Source organism: Chrysochloris asiatica, unplaced genomic scaffold (assembly GCF_000296735.1).
Source record: "Chrysochloris asiatica unplaced genomic scaffold, ChrAsi1.0 scaffold00111, whole genome shotgun sequence".
Taxonomy (NCBI): domain Eukaryota; kingdom Metazoa; phylum Chordata; class Mammalia; order Afrosoricida; family Chrysochloridae; genus Chrysochloris; species Chrysochloris asiatica.
Genome location: NW_006408629.1, coordinates 11,173,409 through 11,186,579, shown reverse-complemented (window position 1 = coordinate 11,186,579; position 13,171 = coordinate 11,173,409). Strand labels below are relative to the sequence as shown.

Below are 13,171 nucleotides of genomic sequence, written 5' to 3'. Positions count from 1 at the left end.
CTAAAGAGGAATTGCATTACATTCATCATCAAAAGGAACATTTTAAGATCTATATTGAACTATAATGCTGTTTGCATTGGAATAATATCCATACACCTACAAGGAAGACAACTTACTACCACTATTATTCAAATTTATGCACTGATGACCACTAAAGACAGTGAAGAGGAAATTAAAGAATCCTACCAACTTCTTCAGTTTGAAATTGATCAAGTATTTAAGCAAGATGTATTGATATTCACTAGTGATTAGAATGTCAACATTGTAAGGAAGCATCAGTAGTTAGAAAATACAGCTTAGTGAAACAATGAGGCTAGCAGTCGCATGATAGAATTTTTCAAGACCAATAACTTCTTCACTACAAATGCTTTTTTGAACAACATAAAAGACTATTATACACATGGACTTCACCAGATGGAATACACAGAAATGAAATTGACTACATCTGTGGAAAGAGATGGTGGAAAAGCTACATATCATCAGCCGAAAAAAAAATAAAAGGTAGGAGGCTGATTGTGAAGCTGACTATCAATTGCTCATGTGCAATTGCAGGATGAAACTGGAGAAAATTAAAACAAGTCAATGAGAGTCAAAATATGACCTTGAAGAACACACTGGTGCACAACTCTGATCATTTTAAATCATTCATAGTTCCCTTTTTATTGTTTGAACAACTGCCTCTTGGTTTATGTACAGGCTCCTCATGAGAACAATTAAGTGTTCCAGGTAACTCTTTCTTTGCAATGTTGTCCATAGCTTGCCATGATCCACATATTAAAAGCCTTTGCATAGTCAAGAAAGCACAAGTGAACATCCTTCTGGTATTCTCTTCTTTCAGCAAAGAGCCATCTGACATAGCAATGATATTTCTTGTTTCATGTCCCCTTCTGAATCCAGCTTAAACCTCTGGAAGTTCTCTGTCAATGCATGGTTTCCCGCCAAATTTTAGAGATCATCTCAGGAACAGATTTGATGGATTAGACTCTGACCGAAAATCAGAAGAGTTGTTGAATGACATCAAGAACATTTTACAGGAAGAAATCAAGAGGTCATTAAAACAAGGAAGAAAGAAAAGACCAAATGAATGACAGAACAGACTGTGAAACTTGCTTTCCAGCATAGAGAGGCTAAAGCAAACAGAAGAAATGAGGAGGTTAAAAAGCTGAACAGAAATTTTCAAAGGGCCTCTAAAGAAGACACAGTCAAATATTATAATAAAATGTGTTAAGATCTGTAGTTAGTTAGAAAACCAAAAGGGAAGAGCATGCCTAGCATTTTTCAAGTAGAAAATACAGAGTGAAAAAAAAGTCAAGTCTCAAGTTACAATACTGAAGAATTCTTTTGGCAAAATATTGCATGATACAGAAAACATCAAAAGAAGGTGGAAAAAACACAGAGGCACTGTACCAAAAAAATATATATATAGTCGATGTTCAACCATTTCAAGAGGTGGCATATGAGCAAAAGCCAGCAGTGGTACAGAAAGAAGAAGGCATTGTCAAAGAACAAGATTCCAGGCATTGAAGGAATACATATTTAAATGTTGCAACAAACTGATGCATTACTGGAAGTATGTACTCATCTATGCCAAGAAATTTGGAAGACAGTTATCTGGCCAAGTGAATGGAAGAGATCCATCTTTGTGCCTATACAAAGAGATGTAAGTAACAGAATGCAGAAATCATCAGACAATATCATTAATTTCACATGTCAATAAAATTTTGCTAAAGATGGTTCAAAAACAGCTGCTACAGTACACTGACAGGAAAGTGCCAGAGGTTCAAGCTGGCTTCAAATAAGGACTTGGAATGATGTATATCATTTCTGAAATCAGATAGATCTTAGTTGAAAAGAAACTACCAGACAGATGTTTTCCTGTGCTTTATTGACTATGTAAAGACTTTAAACTATGTGGATCATGACAGACTATTGACAACAAGGTGGAGAATGAGTATTCCAAAAAAAATTGCATTCTTAAAGCAAAGAGGACTTAAAATATTTCCTGATGAAGATCAAAGACCACAGCCTTCTGTATGAGCTGCCCTTTCAATGTAAAGAAAAAAAAATAATAATAATCACAACTGGACCCATAAATAACATCATGAAAAATGGAGAAAATATTTAAATTGTGAAAGATTTCATTTTGCTTGGATCACCATCAGTACTCATGGAAGCTGCAGTAAAATCAAACAACATAATGCATTAAGTAAATCTGCTGCACAAGATCTCTTTAAAGCATTCAAGAGCAAAGATGACAGTGTGGAGACTTAAGTGTGCCTGACAAAAGCCATGGTGCTTTCAATAGTCTCAAATGTATGTGAAAGTTGAATAGTGAATAAAGATGACAGTAGAAGAATTAATGTATTTGAGTTATGGTGTGAACTATCAGAAGAACTATCAGAAGAACAAAAAATCTGTGTTGGAAGAAGTACAACCAGAATACTCCATAGAAGTCAAGATCACCAGACTTCATCTATCATACTTCAAACGTATTATTAGGAGTAATCAATCCCTGGCTACCAAAACTAGGTCAGTGACAGACTCTGGAATAGACAATCAATTGCTCATATGCAAGTTCAGGCTGAAGCTGTAGAAAATTAAAACAATTCCACAAGAGCCAAAATATGACCTTCAACATAACCCACCTAAATTTACAAATAGTCTGAAGAACAGATTTTCATGCATTAGACACTAAAGACAGAAGACCAAAAGAGTTGTAGGAAGAAATCAAGAACATCATACAGGAAAAAAGCAAAATGTCATTAAGAAGACAAGAAAGAAGGAAAATATCAAACTGGATGTCTGAAGAGACTTAAAACTTGCTCTCCAGCATAGAGATGCTAAAGCAAATGGGAAAAAATGAGGAGGTAAAAGACCTGAGCAGACAGTTTCAATGGTCATCTCTAGAAGACAAATTAGAAGACAAAGTCAAATATTATAAAAAAATATGTGAAACCTGGATTCAGAGAACCAAAAAGGAATAACATGCTCAGCATTCCTCAAATTGAGAGAACTGAAGAAAAAATTCAAGCCTAGACTTGCAATATTTAAGGATTATATCAGAAAAATATTAAATGATGCACAAATCATCAAAAGAAGATGGACAGAGACATAGATTCACTGTACCAAAAGGAAATGGTTGATATTCAACATTTCAAGGGGTAGTACATGCTCAAGAGCAAATGATACTTAAGGAAAAAGTCCAGGGTGCATTAAAGGCATGACCAAAGAACAAGTCATCAGGAATTGATGGAATACAAATTCAAATCTTAGGACAAACTGATGCAACACTGGAGGCACTCACTCATCTATGCCAAGAAATTTGGAAAACAACTACATGACCACTGGAAAAGATAATTATTTGTGCCTATTTGAAAGAGAGACAACTTAATGCAATAGAGAAATCATCAGACAATATTAATATTGCATGTAAGTAAAACCATCCTAAAGAGAATACTGAAATGACTGAAACCATACATTGGCAGAGAACTTCCAGATGTTTAAGCTGGATTCAGAAGAGGATATTATGTTTGGTAAAATGGAGGGTTAGAGAAAAAGAGGAAGAATCTCAACAAGATGAGTTGGCACATTGACAGCAAAAATAGGCTCAAACATGGCAATGATTGTGAGGTTAGCACAGGACCAGGCAGTGTTTCATTTCATTGTGATTATGTTCTATATGAGTTCCTACCAACTGAATAGCACCAAACAACAACAACATAGCGCTGTAAGAACATTTTCTTGGTAAGTTTTCTCAGAGTAAAAGGCAGAGTATGGAATGGAAATATCCTCAATTGCAGACCAAGAAAAAGTTCAAAAGTCAACCATCAGCTGGAAATTTGATGCTTACAGTTTTCTGGGATTCGCAAGAGCCAGTATTGGACCACTATCAAGAAAAATGTTAAAAAATCAACAGTGCTCCTTATAGTGAGATTTTCACTGAAGAGCTGAAGCCTAAACTTTGGGTTAAATACAGGCACAGAGGACTGTTATACAAGAACAGTCCTTGTATAGTGATCTTGCATGATACTTCATGCCTGTAAACCTCTGCCCACACCATTGATGCTCTGAAAAACGTCATTTTGAGGTGTCAGAACATCCTCTCTATAGTTCTGATCTTTCTCCATCAGACTTTCACCTGGTTACTTCCCTGAAAGCAGTCCTTCAAGGATGAAGATTCACCTCTGATGAATAAGTGAAGACAGCAGTGCATCCATGACTTGCATCTCAGCCTAAAACATTTTTTTAATAAGAGAATATGAAAGCTTGATGACAGATGGACAAAGTGTACTGAAAAGCAAGGAGACTATGTTGAAAAATGATGCATTTGTCATTTCTAAAAGATGATTAAAATAAATTCTACAGAGAGTATAGATCATTTTAGACTCACCCTTGTAGTATAAGGTGAATTTGTGCTTATAATAGAAACTTTCAACTGATAGAGCAGCAATAATTATGTATGCTTTTTCATATTTCTCGAAATCTGAAGGCATTTCATAGTTTGTGGAAAAATAGAAATCAAAGACAATGATCTTTTTCCAAAAAAATTTGCAATGCCCTAATATTAAATATTAAGATGAATGGCATAATATTTAAAAAAATTAAACAGCATTAACAAAAGATATCCTAAAATGCATTGTTATTTTCTAGAATAAATAATTTTTCTGAATGATCAATGTGATAAAAACATTAATTATTATCTACCACAACATCAGAAGGAAGATTAGCATAAAGAAGAAAATTTAAAGATTTACTAGATCTCTGAAAGCAAAGTGTGTCTCAATGATTGCTAGGTATAATTTTTTATTAGTGTGTGTGTATACCACCAGTATTTCAAATACCAGCAAAGTCATCAATAGTGCACAGGTGTCACCAAAGCTTCTGGCATAAAACAGACTAAGAGGGAAGACCTAACAATCCTAAAAAAAGTTAGCCATGAAAACCTTATGAATAACAGAAGAGAATTGTCTGATGTAATGCCAGAAGATGAGCCCTTCAAGTTGGAAGCCACTGAAAATACAACTGGGGAAGCTCTGCCTTATCAATGTAGAATCAACCTTAAGAACATGACTGGAGTTAACTATGCAGAATCTTCATTTACTTATGAAGAATAACTCAAACTGAAAAGAAATAATTGCAAATGTTAACTAATAATTAGACTCTCACTCAGAGTATAAAAAAGGATGGCAGACACCGAATACTTTTTATGAAGCACACATAATCCTGATATCAAAACCTGACAAAGACCATTAATAAAGAAAACTATAGACAAAAATTCCTAATGAACATTGGTGCAAAAATTCTCAAAACAATCCTAGCCAATATGATCCAACAACATATCAAAAAAATAACACATGAGACCTGAGTAGGATTCATTTTAGGTATGAAAGGATGGTTCAGCATTAAAAAATAATGTAATGCACAACAAAAATAAAACAAAAGAAAAGAGCTGCATGATCATATCTACTGTCACAGAAACATCATTCAACAAAATAAAAAACCCATTCCTGATAAAAACTCTCAGCAAAATAAGAATAGCAGGGAGTTGTCGCAACATTATATTTAAGCATATATAAACCAACATCCCACATTACTGTCAATAGAAACTGAAAGCATCCCCTTTGCAAATGACATCTAGGCAAGGCTGTTCTTTATCACCACTTATTTTTAATATTGTGCTGGAAGTCTTATCCAAAGCTGTAAGGCAAAAAAGATAAATTAAAGACAGCCAAATTGGCAAAGAAGAAGTAAAACATTTTTTATTTTCAGAAAATATGATACTATACATAAACTCCTGGTGTAGCTCTGTAGGATCAACATTGGACTCTGAATCACAAGGTCAGCAGTTCAAATCCACCACCGGATCCTTGGAAACTCTATACAGGGTTACTATAAGTAAGAATTGACTCAATGGCACTTAACAACAACAGCATACATAGGTTATCCCAAAGACTAAGCAAGAAAGTTATTGGAACTCTTTGTAAGATTAAGCAAAGTGACTGAGTACAAGATCAACATGCAAATTTTAGTTAGATTGCTCTACACTGACTAAAGAGAACTGTGAAAAGGAAATCAGAAAATCAATACCATTTACAATAACCACCCAAATGCACATAGGTATAAATCTGACCAAAGAAACAACAAACCTATAAAAAGGTTACAAAACACTGCTACAAGAATCCCAATGAGACCTGCATAAATGGAAGAACATACCATGCTCATAAATAGGAAGACTTAGCATTGTGAAGATATCAATACTACCCAAAGCAATCTACAGATATAATGCAATCCCAATCCTGATACTAGCATCATTCTGAAAAGATATGGAAAAACTAATCACCAACTTTACCTGGAAAGGAAAGAGACCACGGATAAGCAAAGAAATACTAAAAATGATGAACAAAGTAGACCTCTCACTTCCCAATCTCAAAAACTACTACACAGTCACAGTAGTCTAAACAGTCTGGTGCAATGGCAAACACATAAACTAATAGTGCAGAATTGAGAAACCAGCAGTAAATTCTTCTACTTTTTGACAACTGATCTTTGACATAGGACAAAAACAAATTAAATGGGGAAAAGATCGTCTCTTTAGCAAATGGTGGTGGTGGTGGTGGTTATATGACATGAAGTTGGTTCCAAATAATCACCCTGCACAGGGTTTCCAAGGCTATAAATCTTTATGGAGCAGAATGATGATTTCTCCCATGGAACAACTGGTAGTTTCGAACTGCTGACCTTAAAGTTAGGAGCCCGATTTGTAATCACTATGCTACCAGAGCTCATTTGCAAAAGTGGATATCCATTTGCAGAAGAATGAAACTGAACCTATATATCTCATGCATCACAAAAATGAGCGCAAGATGGATCAAAGGCTTAAATGTTAAACGTAGAACTATAAATAAGGATCATAAATGAAGTTTTCAGTGGTTTTACCCACCAACAACAAGCGTGAGTCCCTGCCACTTATTTTGTGGCTGCTGGCTAATGGTGAATAGCTTCACTGAGAGTGGAATCAACAATGAAATTATAATCATAGATGATGGAATCCCAAATGGAACAAGGGAAGTTGCTGAAGAGTTAGAAAAGATCTATGCATTGGACACAATTCTTCTAGGACCACAGGAGGAAAAAGGTGGAACTAGTGCTGCTATGAACATTGGTGTGTATATCTACTCATGTTATGACTCATATTTCTTATGGATATATACCAAGTAGAGGAATTACTGGCTCATAAGGAACTGCATATATTCATGGAATGAAACATGCCACAGGAAACTACATAATTACTATGGATGCTGATCTCTTACACCATAAAGAAAAAGGAGGGTAATTTTGACATTGTCTCTGGAACTCGATACAAAGGAAATGGAAGTGTATAAGGCTGAGGTTTGAAAAGGAAGATCATCAGCCGGTGGGCCAATTTTATAACCCAGATTTTGCTGAGACCAGGAGCATTTGATTTAACAGGAAGTTTCAGATTATACCAAAAAAAATTCCTATAGAAATTAACAGAAGAATGTGTTTCTATGTCTTCCAAATGGAGATGATTGTCCAGGCAAGGCAGTTTAATTACACTATTGGTGAGGTTCCAATATCATTTGTGGATCATGTTTATGGTGAATCCAAGTTGGGAGGAAATGAAATAGTTTCTTTCTTGAAAGGGTTATTCACTCTTTTTGCTACTACATAAAAGTTAATTATTCATTTATGTTTGTCATGTTCATGTCAATTAAAGCATAAAAGAAAAAAATATCATAAATGAAAAAATAGAATACATGCTATAAATACAATCAAGATGTATTGATAATTATTGGTAACTGGAATACAAAAGTTGAAACAAAAAGAATTGGTAGATGGAAAACATGGCCTTTATGATAGAAACAATGCCAGGAATCACATGATAGAATTTTACAGCACTTACTTTTTTTACAACTTACTTATTGCAAATGTGCTTTTTAAAGAAACATAAATGGTGAATATACATGTTGTTGTTGTTAAGTGCCATTGAGTCAGTTCTGACCCATAGAGAGCCTGTATAGTGTTTCTGAGGCATAGCTGGTGAGATTGAACCATTAACCTTGAGGTTCAAACTGCTTTGGAGTCCAACATATCAAATACACTATATCTGTGGAAATGACACATTGGACACTGATCATGGAGAAGTTCAATATCAGTCAGAACAAGACCAGGGGCTGACTACAAAAGAGACCATCAAGAGTTCATATGCTGAACATAGGTTCATAGGTTGAAGCTGAAGAAAATTAAAACAAGTCCACAGCAGCCAAAGTATGACTTTAAGCATATCCCACCTGAATTTAGAGAGCAACTCAAGAAGAGGTATAACAAATTGAACATTAATGACTGAAGATCACAGGAGTTGTGGGAAGACATGAAGAATATAAACAATGAAAGCAAAAGGTCATTAAAAAGGCAAGAAAGAAAGAAAAGATCAAAGTTAATGTCTGAAGAAACTCTCAAACTTGGTTTTAAATGTAGAGAAATTTGGAAGACAGCTACCTGGCCAATAAACATTTTCATAACAGGATCAATAAGCAATATTATGTCCATGAAAAATCCTTCCTTGCCAATATGCTACATCAATTAAGTTGATTTAACTGAGTCATCTTCCTCTAACTCCTAAAAATAAAGAGATATTGGCAATACTATGATAACTCATAATCACAATAACATATTTCACAAAGATTCTCAAGAGGTGGAGCACAATTTATGAGATAACAAATATTATTATGCAGAAAATGATTCTTTCGTAACTGGAAAATAAGATTTCAAAAGGAAGCAAAATAATCCAGTATTATCCTGGTCAATATACAATATTTTGTAAGAACCACTCTGGCTGTTTTGTTAATCATTGGTTTAGTTCCAAGATGAGTTCTTTAACTATTCAATGTCACATCAAAAAATCAATCCTATTGATTTTATTTGTTAAACATATTCCTTTAAAATGTTTTCCCACACTACTTTAAATTCCAAAATGAATATTTACATTTTTTGAAACTCATGTGGTGTTGTAGGATAAGCACTGGACCACAAGGTTCTATTTGAATTGCAAAGTGGCAGCTTAAATTCATCAGTCACTCCTCAGAAACCCTATATAAGATCTGTATGAGTCAAAATAGACTTTGTTGTTGTTAAGTGCCATCGAGTTGGTTCCGAATCATAGCGACCCTCTAGAGGGTTTCCAAGGAGCGACTGCTGAGCTTGAACCACCAAACTTGCAGTTCAAACTGACTTTGCAGTCCAGCACATTAACCCACAGTGCCACACCAAAACTCCCAAAATAGACTAGACAGCACTTAACAATAACAACATTCCTTAAATAATTGAAGATATTATTCTACACCTCGTGTGGTTTTGTGGGTTAATGAGCGAGTGGTTCAATCTCACCAGTCACTCCTTGGAAACCCTATACAAGGTCGCTATGGGTCAGAACCGACTCAACGGCACTTAACAACAACAACAGTATAAAACAATACCTAAATATACACATGTAGAAAAATATGTACATGGCATCAGGATTGGAGGAAGATTAATTAACAACCTGCGATATGCAGATGATACAACCTTGCTTGCTGAAAGTGAAAGGACTTAAAACATTTACTGATGAAGATCAAAGACCATAGCCTTCGGTATGGATTGCAGCTCAATGTAAAGAAAACAAAAATAATCACCACTGAACCAATAAACAACATTCTTATCAATGGAAAAAAGATTGAAATTGTCAAGGACTTCATTCTTCTTGGATCAACTATCAACATTCATGGAAGCAGCAGTCAAGAAATCCAATGACATATTGCATTATGCAAATCTGTTGCACAAGAGCTTTTTAAAGTGTTGAAGAACAAAGATGTCGGTTTGAAGACTAAGGTGTGCCTGACCCAAGCCATGGTATTTTCAATCATCTCATATGCATGCGAAAGCTGGACAGTGAATAAGGAAGACCATAAAAGAACTGATGCTTTTGAGTTATGGTGTTGGAGGAGAATATTGAAAGTGCCATGGGTTGCCAAAAGAACCAACAGATCTATTTTGGAAGAAGTGCAGTCAGAGTGTTCCTTGGAGGCCAAGGTGGCCAAACTTCATCTCTCATCCTTCAGACATATTATCAGAAGGAAACAATTGCTGGAAAAGAATATCATGTTTGGTATGGTGGAGGGTCAGAGAAAAAGAGGAAGTCCCCCAAAGAGATAGATTGGCAATATGGCAGCATCAATGGGCTCAAGTGTGGCAACAATTGTGGGGTTGGCCCCGGACCAAGCAGTGTTTTGTTCTCTTGTGCATATGGTCATTATGGGTCAGTACTGACTTGATGGCACCTGACAACAACAACAACAACAACAAATATACATACAGTTACTTAAAGAATTCATAAATTTTCATGAGGAAACCCTATATAAACTGGGTCACTATGAGTCAGAATCAACTCAATGACACTTAACAATAACAACAACAATCATTCAGAAGTGATTCCCACCGTTTCTTTCTTCTGAGTCTTTCTTAGTCTAGAAAGTCCACTGAACTCTGTCCATTATGGGTGACCCTGTTGGTGTTTAAACCACTGATGCCATGGCTTCCAGAATTAAACAACACACAAGCCACCACAATGCCACAAAATGACAGATGAGTGATGGATGAATAAAGTAAGGTAACTATAAATGCTACCGTATTTACATGATTATAATTATCTAGTATGAGACGAATAATCTTCTGACTAAAAAATAACATTTATAGTTATTATATCTTGTTCAACCAGCAAAGGTCTGTCAGCTTTGTGGTACTGTGATAGATTGTGTTTTTGTAATGCTGGATGCTGTGCCACCATATTTTAGATACCATAAGTGTGACCCTTAACTTCCAGACTAAGACAGACCAGAAAAAAGAGAGGAGAAACACATCTGATTGATTGGCCACTGAAAATGTTATGAATAACAATGGAATGCTGTCAGATAAACTGCCAAAAGATGAGTCCCTCAGGTTGAAAGTCACTCAAAATATGACTGAAGAGGAGTTGTCTCCTCAAAGTAGAGTTGACCTTAATAACATACTTAAGTTAAGCTTTTGGGATCTTCATGTTCTGATGAGGGACAAGTCAACATGAAAAGAAACAGCTGCAACATCCATTTTATAATTGGAATGTGGGATGCATGCAGTATGATTGTAGGGAAATTGAAAGTCATAAAACATTAAATAGAACACATAAATATCAATATGTTAGTGATCCAAAATAGACAGATATAGATAACTTGGAATCTGAAAATCCTATAGTTTACAATGCCAGAAAAAGCTAATTGAAAAGGAATTAGCATGGCAGTCATTGTCAAAAAGGGTATTTCAATATCCATCTTGAAGAACAGTGTTGTCTATGATAGAATGATATCCAAAAGTCTATAAGGAAAACTAATCAATAACACTATTATTCAAGTTTACCCACAAACCACTTCAGGCAGTGATGATAAAATGAAGAATCATATCATCTTTTTCAGTTCTGAAATTGATCAAACATGCAATGAAAATGCACTGATAATTATTGGTGACTAGAAGGCAAAAGTTGGAATAAAAGGAAGGATTGTCAGTTGGAAAACATGGTCTTGGTGACAGAAATGATGCTGGAAACCTCATGATAGAATTTTGCAAGACCAAATACTTGTTCTTTGTAAATACGTTTTTCAGGAGTGTTTTTATTACACCATTGTATTTGATTGACTCCTTTGCTGAGTAGATGATTCTTGGTTGGCAGTTTTTTTCCTTTCAGGGTTTTATATATGTCTCCCCATTGCCTTCTTGCTTGCATGGCTTCTGCTGAGCCATTAGAACTTAATCTGATTTGTTTGCCTTTGTAAATAACACTTCTCTTTTCCCTAGCTGCTTTCAGGAGAATTTGATTATGATATGTCTTGGTGATTTTCTTTTGAGATCTATTCTTCCTGGGGTTTGTTGAGCTTCTTGAATGCTTTTCTTTTCACTTTTCAGAGTGTTAGGGAAATTTTCTTCCAGAAGCTCTTCAACTATCTCCTCTGTGGACTTGTGTGACTCTGTTCCAAAATGCCAGTAATTTTTAAGTTATTCCTCTTCTTGTTGTCTCACATGAATTGTCTATACATTTATCACTAAGGATCAGGTGCACCTCTGCAGTAGGAGTACTCTTCTGATCCTTCATCTGCTTTGTCAGTCCCAAGATGACTACCACAAATATGGTTTTTTTAAAGAACGTTAAGTACTGAGTCTATACATGAACCTTGCCAGAGGAATACATAGGCATGAAACTGACTACAGTTACGGAAAGAGATAATGGAGAAGCTCAACTATCATCAGCCAAAAATAAGTCAAGGAAAAACTGAGGTATAGACTAACAATTGCCAAAGACTTCATTTTTCTTGGATCCACAATCCAAAATCATTGAAGCAGCAGTTAAGAAATAAAAAGATGTGTTTTATTATGTGACTCTGCTGCATAAGATCTCTTTCTTCAAAGTGTTGAAGAACAAATATACTGGTTTGAGGACTAAGGGGGTGCCTGACTGAAATTAAGTTATTTTCAATGGCCTCATATGCATGTGAAAGGTGAACAATGAATAAGGAAGACCAAAAAGAATGGCTGTATTTGAATTATGATGTTGGATAAGAATAGTGAATGGACCATGGACTTCCAGAAGAACAAACAAATCAGTCTTGTAAGGATAGCCTGAATGATCCTAGAAAAGGATAGTGATACTTCCATTCTTGTTCTTCAGAACTATTGTCAGGACATAAAGATCAGTAGACTACAGGGTCAATGAAAAAGTGGAAGATCCTTAATAAGACATATTGATACTGTGGCATCAACAATGGGTTCAAATATAACAACAATGCTGAGAATGATGCAGGACCAGATAGTTTTGCATTTTATTGTGCATAGAGTCACTATGAGTTGAAACTGACTAGAAAACAATAAAATGCCCTCCAATCTTACTGCAAAATAGAAATGAACACTAATTCAAGCACAAATATACATACAAGAAATTGTTTAAAGCTTTCTCATATAGCTCTCAAACCAGGGAAGAAGTATATATATATGGTGGTTGGTGGTTATGTGCTATGGAGTCAGTGCTGACTCATAGTGACCCTGTACAGGGTTTTCGAAGCTGTAAAACTTTATGGGAGCAGAAAGCCTC

The 13,171-nt window shown here is 35.3% G+C and overlaps 1 pseudogene; it reads left to right on the top strand.

The window, feature by feature from the left end:
• Positions 1–6,914: 6,914 nt before the first annotated feature.
• On the top strand, positions 6,915–7,693 carry LOC102816761 (annotated as a pseudogene).
• Positions 7,694–13,171: the final 5,478 nt, after the last annotated feature.